Source organism: Berghia stephanieae, chromosome 13 (genome assembly GCF_034508935.2).
Source record: "Berghia stephanieae isolate SIO BIC M18660-M18661 chromosome 13, UCSD_Bste_1.3, whole genome shotgun sequence".
Lineage (NCBI taxonomy): Eukaryota > Metazoa > Mollusca > Gastropoda > Nudibranchia > Aeolidiidae > Berghia > Berghia stephanieae.
The window spans coordinates 14,705,171-14,712,670 of NC_088372.1; the positions used below are offsets into that span (position 1 = coordinate 14,705,171).

General features: G+C 35.4%; 1 protein-coding gene across 2 annotated transcripts in view; it reads right to left on the bottom strand.

Moving 5' to 3' along the window:
* Positions 1 to 7,500, bottom strand: part of LOC144958477 (uncharacterized) — an 85,324-nt gene that overhangs the window by 34,592 nt on the left and 43,232 nt on the right. The window contains exon 1 of one of the 2 annotated variants that reach the window (XM_078890454.1): positions 4,989 to 5,667. The exons of the other annotated variant lie outside the window; for it this stretch is intronic. The gene's annotated coding sequence lies outside the window, so the exon portion shown is untranslated. Of the gene's footprint in view, positions 1 to 4,988; positions 5,668 to 7,500 lie in introns of those variants that run through there. 2 annotated transcript variants of the gene reach the window in all.

The following is a 7,500-nucleotide window of genomic DNA, read 5'->3' on the forward strand; positions in this document are numbered from 1 at the left end:
GTGTGAAATGAAAATACTGTCATTTGGTTTATCGCTTGAGTCTTAATAGGTGCTGTGCGCTTGGCTAAGAAACTCACAACATTGCCATCCGGAAATATAACGGAAAGAACAAATAAAACTATGTGTAACCAAGAACGTTTAAAGTCTGGTTAATACAGCTTAGTGAGAATTACTCATAAACATGGATGGCAACCTCCCCCCCCCCCCAAAAAAAAAAAAAAAAAAAAAAAAAAAAAAAAAAAAAAAAAAAAAAAAAAAAAAAAAAAAAAACAAAACAAAACAAAAAAAAAAAACAAAAAAAAAAAAAAAAAAAAACAACAAACAACAAAAAAAAACCAAAAAAAACAAAAAAAAAAAACAAAAAAAAACAAAACAAAACAAAACAAAACAAAACAAAACAAAAACAAATCAAAAACAAATCAAAAACAAAAAAAAAAACAATAAGAAAGACTCAGTGACGTTAATTTCATTCTATCTATGCGTAATCGACGCATTTTAAATTGATCGCCATATTTGTTTATTTACTTAATTAAGGGTCGCCAAAATTAGACGAATAGAATACCTATGACGTAATACATTAACCAGTAAATGTTTGACCAATCAAAATGCGGGATTTGCGACACACCCTCAAGCCTGCTCGAACAAATAACAAATAACTCTAGCCAGTTGTGTACAAACAATAGAGAAAAAGAAATTGACATAACTCTGCTCTTTATTATTTTTCTTTTATAGCTAGAGTTGTTAGCTTCGTTCTCACACGACTCTCTCAATCAAATTGGATTCAGTAGTCTGATGTCACGCCGCCCGACAACGGCGGCCATCTTGGTTCTAAACAAAGAAAATAATTACTTTTCATTCTTCATGCTGGTTAGGACTTTTCATATGCCTTGTGATCAGAATGTGTAAAAGTCAAAACATGATCAAATTTATGTTTTTTTCCCTCTGAAAACGCTTTTATGCTCGCCGGGGAAATATTTCACACGGGCGTCCGCCATTGTTCCGATAGTTTAGAGCCAGTGTTACTAGGTTACCATGCGTCATTAGGAAGGAAGTGACGTTACGACTGTTGAAGAGTATTATAAAAGATAAAGGTGACACATATTTATTATGTTCGTGATGGTACGATAGGTCATAGGAAGAAGACGATGGAGGTGGATTGGACACACCCTTAGAAAGAATGACTGCACCATAGGACTGGAACCCTCAAGGCAGAAGATCAAGGGGAAGGCCACGAGGAACATGGAGACGAATTAAAGAAGCTGATATACAGAGAAGTGATAAGACATGGAACGAGATAAAAAAAAAAGTTAGCTCAGGATAGAGAAGGATGGAAACTTGTTTGTCTGTGGCCTATACCCTGACCCAGGGTGAAAAAGGCAATGATGATGATGATGACGATTGGCCAGGCGTGTTGTACTAATGAGCATATTCCATGCATACCATAGAGAGTAATACCGTGTTGTTTGCTTAGTTTAGTACTAAATAATAGACACTATGTGCTGCTATATGGTCTAGTGGTATGACACTCGCTTTCAGATCGGAAGGTCCTGGGTTCGAGCCTCGCTCGGCGCATAGTTGAGTCCTTAGAAAAGGTTCTTTACTCACATTATCCCACCGTACTCAGGTGTAAAATGAGTACCTGGTCGTTAACAGCGTTGTCTCTGTCCGAAAAAAAAAGTAATTTCGCCTAACAAGCGTCATGTAACGCTACGTGTTAAGCGCTTTATAAAAGCTCAATCATAAAGTTCATCCTTACTTAGATAACCACGCCTTTCGGACAGTCGTCATAGTGTAAACCCACTGTTCTTCCGCTTGATGAATAAAACTAACACAGAAATCCGTGTGTAAACTTACGTTTATAACATGATCTAGAAAATCGTGTGGTAACTAATCATCCATTTGGCGACATGAAGACAATAACAATGATCAGCAAAGATCGAATTCATTCACTTTATTGTTTATAAACAACCAAATATGTTTGTCCGAGCACGTGTGAATGTGTGTCATAAATTTCATGTTTTGATTGGTCAAAAATTGACTGGTTAATTGCCATTTGTTTACATTCGGACGACTGTCCGAGGGACGTGGTTATGTTCCATTCGACTTGCTGTCTCTTGTTTGTTAACATGCCTGCGACTAAAGAGGCGATCAGTTTTCAACACATTTCAAGACAGACTTTATAAACATTAACATTACCTACACATATCTATATGGTACCGTCAACTGGGGCTACTTAGGCCACCCGGGGTAACTTAGGCCACTTACTAAAAACAAGATTGCTTATTTTAAAAGATAAATTATATGTAGTTTTTATCTTTTGAATAATTAGAACCCAAGAGATCTAATAAGCACTCATGATTTTAACTTTTTAAAACTAAGTAACCCCGGATGACCTAAGTAACCCCGGTTGACGGTACGCATATTATAAAAGCGCTCATTTCAATTGTTCTTGCTCTGCCTGTCACAACTTTTGATGTTACATTTTTAACAAAAACAAAAACAAAACGAAACAAACAAAAACAAAAATAACAACAAAAACCCACGACGTTCCTTATCGTTGAAGCCATAGTTATAGTCTTCACACTGACTTAAAAATATTATTGCATTATAATAAAGACTATGCTATACATGGTGTTTAACATTGAAGGTATATTGACATGGAATCATAAAACTAGGTAATGACAATTATTATCTCAATTGCCAGTTGCACTCAAGCGTGATAAGACGAAGATACAACAAAAATAGATTATGACGCGAACAAGGCGTTGTATGTATTACGTGAACACAAACAACGGCCATTTATTATTGAGACTCGTATTAACGTGCCTTTAACGTGTGTCACTAGTTAAAGAAGCTAAAGTGTGTATTCAGGGTTGGCTAATTACTGGGCCAACTATCAAATAACAATGTACTGTATCTTTGAAATATTGAGGATTTCATTCTCTACACAAGGATAGAACCACATAATGTTATTAACCAGTGTGTGATAGTGCCCCGTGTCTACTAAGAGAGTATCCTCTATTGATGTCGTTAATAACACTACAAAATCAGGCCATCCAAATTTCTCAGCTCGCGATATGGCTTTTCCTCCTATATCGTAATCATAGTTTTTTTCCTTGTTTTCATAAACAAATCCATTAAAAATTGAAGGAAAGGCCAGTGGTTTGTAGAAAATGAAAGTCAATACGGTCTTAACCTTGGGTTAAAATGAGTCCGGGTGGAAAACTGCTCTAGTCAAAATCTATGAAATCAACCATATGCTCCATATACAAGACTATTTATTCCCTTAAAATTACGCATTTTATGTTATTGGGACACACTACCTTACTGATACACTGGTGAATTCGTTTTAACTACGTAATTTTAAAAAAAAATGGTGCTTGCCCATGACAACATTTTGTGACACTCTAGTCAAATCTATGAAACCAACCAAAGAGTGACTTATCTTCGATATGCTCCGTATTCAAAGCTAATAATTCCCTTAAAATTACGCATTTCAAGTTATTGGGACTTACTACCTTACTGCTGCACTGTTGAATTCATTTTAACTTTTAAAATTATTTTTCAAATTTATTTTTAAAAAATGTTTTTTGCTTGAACATGACAACATTCAGTGACACCAGCACAACTCTTTAGGTTTAGGTCTGATCACCATATAATTGGTATAGATAGTATGCGCTTGGCTAAGAAGCTCATAACATTGCCATCCGGAAGTATACAAAGCTGTGTGTATCCATGAACGTTTATAGTCGGGTTAATACAGTTCAGTGAGCTTTACTCATAAACGCGGATGGCAAAAACAATAACAAAGACCTGAGTGACGTCATCTTCGAACTATCTATCCATTATGATTATATAATATAGAAATATCTTATATAATACATTGGATGTAGCATAGAGCATGGATGGCGAAAGAACGGTCGGAATAGATGAGATATATTGATATAAAACGTGGTATTTTACTTGTAAAAATGAATTCACTGATACTGACAGTAAAATAGGTTTGAAGTGAAGATGAGATATCTAAATTGTAAAGCGATGATGATGATGATAATGGTGATGGTAGTGGTGGTGACAATGGTGGTTAATCTATATCGCGTAAACGTACTTTTACAATCAAAGGCCTAAAAATATACTACAATATATATCGCATACGATTTGATAAAAGTTTTAATGTTGATGGTGATGATGATGATGGTGATGATGATGATGATGATGATGATGATGATGGTAAGGGTTACGATGACAGACAATCAAAATGTAAACAAATCATTTATTTAAAAATGAAGTTTAGAAAAAAAAATAAAAATAAAATAAAATCTAAATTGTGACTTGTATCATACTCCATCCGAGCAAAAAGGCCTTTGTGGATTTTAAACCTACTTCTATTACGTTTAACGGACATGAGTAATTCCTTGCTACCCTTTGGATAGGACGCTTTTATCTATCGCGAGGTACTTTTTCGCAGAATATGACAGACCAAGTTATCATATCACTACTGGGTTGATAGGGGTGGGGATGGGTGTCAGAAAAACCTCGACTGCAACTGGGATCGATATTGAAACCTTTGCTTGCGGGGCGAATAATCCATCGCTGGTATTCCCTTAATTGTAAAGATTTAGATAAATTGCGATTGACGTCACATTTTATTTTGTAAGCCGGAGGGGTAATTATTGATTATCATCAAATTATATGAATTAAAAGGTATTATTACACCTTAATTTGTCCTCATCAAATTATCAAATTATGTATGGCAAAAAGTTACAAATTGATGGAATTACAATTAGGTAAACACACGTTTTGTAAATGGTAGGAATTGATGTGTGTTGTTTTCACTAATCAAACTCGACGAGCATGTCGCTTCATTGCTTAATGTTGATCATTCCTACATCAAAGGTTTGTTTATCTCGGGTGAAACACGTAAAATAAGAGATTATAATAAAAATAAAAGGCAGGTCTTACTTTAACTTGAATTATATAGAACTTACCTTTTTAAAAAAAAAGCTTATATCGTGGCTATACTTATTTATTCAAAACACTGTTATCCTGGTATGTAAATCCTGCTATGAATAATCATATTAATAACGAATAACGGGAACACATTTATTGTGGTGGTATCCATTGTTTTCTTGGTTGTGAAAGGCAAGCTGACTCCTGGTCAGTGTTATAAGATGAAACATACACACTAGATAACTTCTGAAAAAAAGCCCAGAAGATCCAGGGTTATTTATTTTTTTCTCAACAGAAAATGATTCCACCTATTACACCGAAAAATTAATCCGGATGAAATAAAAATGACGCAATTGAACACCAGCTAAGAAAATAGGTGGGTAACGGTAACCACTTCGCTCACACAAAGCACATCATCTGCTGATGTCACAAATTCGTACTTTCTACCGTCTTCAGGTGATGCAGAGCTTGAACAGGTAGGCGTTACACGAATCGCCTCATTCATTACTAATCACGATGAAAAAATAATGCGTGTTTCTGTAAAGTGTGGGAACTACTGTCCATTACAGTAACAAAGAAAAATCAAGAATAAATGGATATCGTAAAAACTCGCACAAAATGGAAAAGAACACAAAGTATCAAACAAAAGAAGCTGAGGTAGGATAAAATCCTAACAGATGCCAGGCGTAAACACTGCTACTACTACAACACATACACAACTGATCAGCGGAGCTCTCCCACACAGCTGACACAGTTGATGGAATGCCGATCGATAAAAGAAATTCAGCCAATCAAATGCCTCGCTCAGCGTTTGCCGCGTAGAGTGTGGCTATAAAAAGCACGCGTGTTCCCCCAAGTGTCTAAATATAGTTTGACTGGATTTTCTGCTACTTCTATTTTAGATGTCGGTTACTATCCAGAGATCACAGAATATACGGGAAAAATGTGGTTTACTTGACAGACTCTGATGATGCTCTCCGGTCTATTGAAAATTACCAGGACTCTGAAGCCGCACACACTGTGGAGGCCCTTGAGGGCTTATCTGATAAAACAGGAAAAATTGTGCTGCAGTGGATTCCAAGTCATGTAGGTATATATGGAAATGAAATTGCCGATCAACTGGCCAAAGAAGGAGCCCAGAAGGAACAACCGAAGTCGTCAATCACTTACCATCAGCAAAAGAAAATAATAAAGCTAAAAATAGACAAAGAAAGGAATGACACACACCTAGAACACAACAAGCAGGATCCAATCCATGCCATTCAGCGAAGTAGCCAAGTCACTCTATTCCGCCTCCGAACAGGACACAATAGACTAAGAGGACATATGTTTACAAAGCTAGGTATTGGAACAACCCCTTATTGCCCATGTGGAACCGACCATGAAACCACTTTACATGTGCTTATGGATTGCCCATTATACAACGTGCAACGTTCGAACCACTGGGTCACCCCTACAACACTCAACACAAAGCTCTATGGTGAGGCTGAGGACCTAAAGCGGACCACAGACTTCATAGCAGATATCGGACTGCAGCCATAGATGTCCATCAGAGGAACGAAGAAGAAGAAGAAGAAGATGTCGGTTAAAATAATAACATTGTTTTGTTCGTTCTGGCATCATCAAGTCAAAACATGTCATTGTTCTAAAAATCAATAAAATGTCAAGTCAACGATTCGCTGATTCGCAGAATATTTGTTATGGCTTTCAATGTTAAACGTTAGACCAGACGATCGTAAAATACACATCGCCTCGCCCTTTTCACAATATGACCATAATATAAATTATTATTCTTTAGTTAAGTATTCTTCTATGAATTAGGCCTTGGTTACAATAAATACAATGTAATGTTTTATTACCCGAGCTATTTAACACAAGCGAATGTTAATGCATTGCTATTTGTGGTAATATATAAGTTTTGTGCACCCTATTGTAATTCAAAGATACAATCTTTTACTTTGTCACTTATTTTTACCACATCATGTAGCTAGCCAAGTGGCTTTTTCTCGTTCCTAGTTAAACGGCACTAACAACACTTTTAGGTCACACAAATACTCCACCATTATAAGATTTTGGCCACCGCGACAACTATTGCAACATCAACAACAATCTCAAAACACGACCACAATTATGATATCAACAACAACAACCACGAGATACCTACGGCACAAATTCAGGGGTTTCACTCGTTTCAAGCAATATTCCTTGACATTTTATCATTAACCAAAATTGCTGTCTAAGAAACCTCTGTGCAGGCGGTCTTTCAATCATACCATAGGCGTGTATACTCATTTACAAAAATAGATAGATAAATAGATTGACAAATAGACCATTCACATATATATAAACCGATAGATATAAAGAAAAATAGATAGATAGGAATTATATATATATATATATATATATATATATATATATATAAATATATATATATATATACATATATATATTATATATATTATATATAATATTATATATATATATTAATATATATATATATATATATATATATATATATAGAGAGAGAGAGAGAGAGAGAGAAAGAGAGAG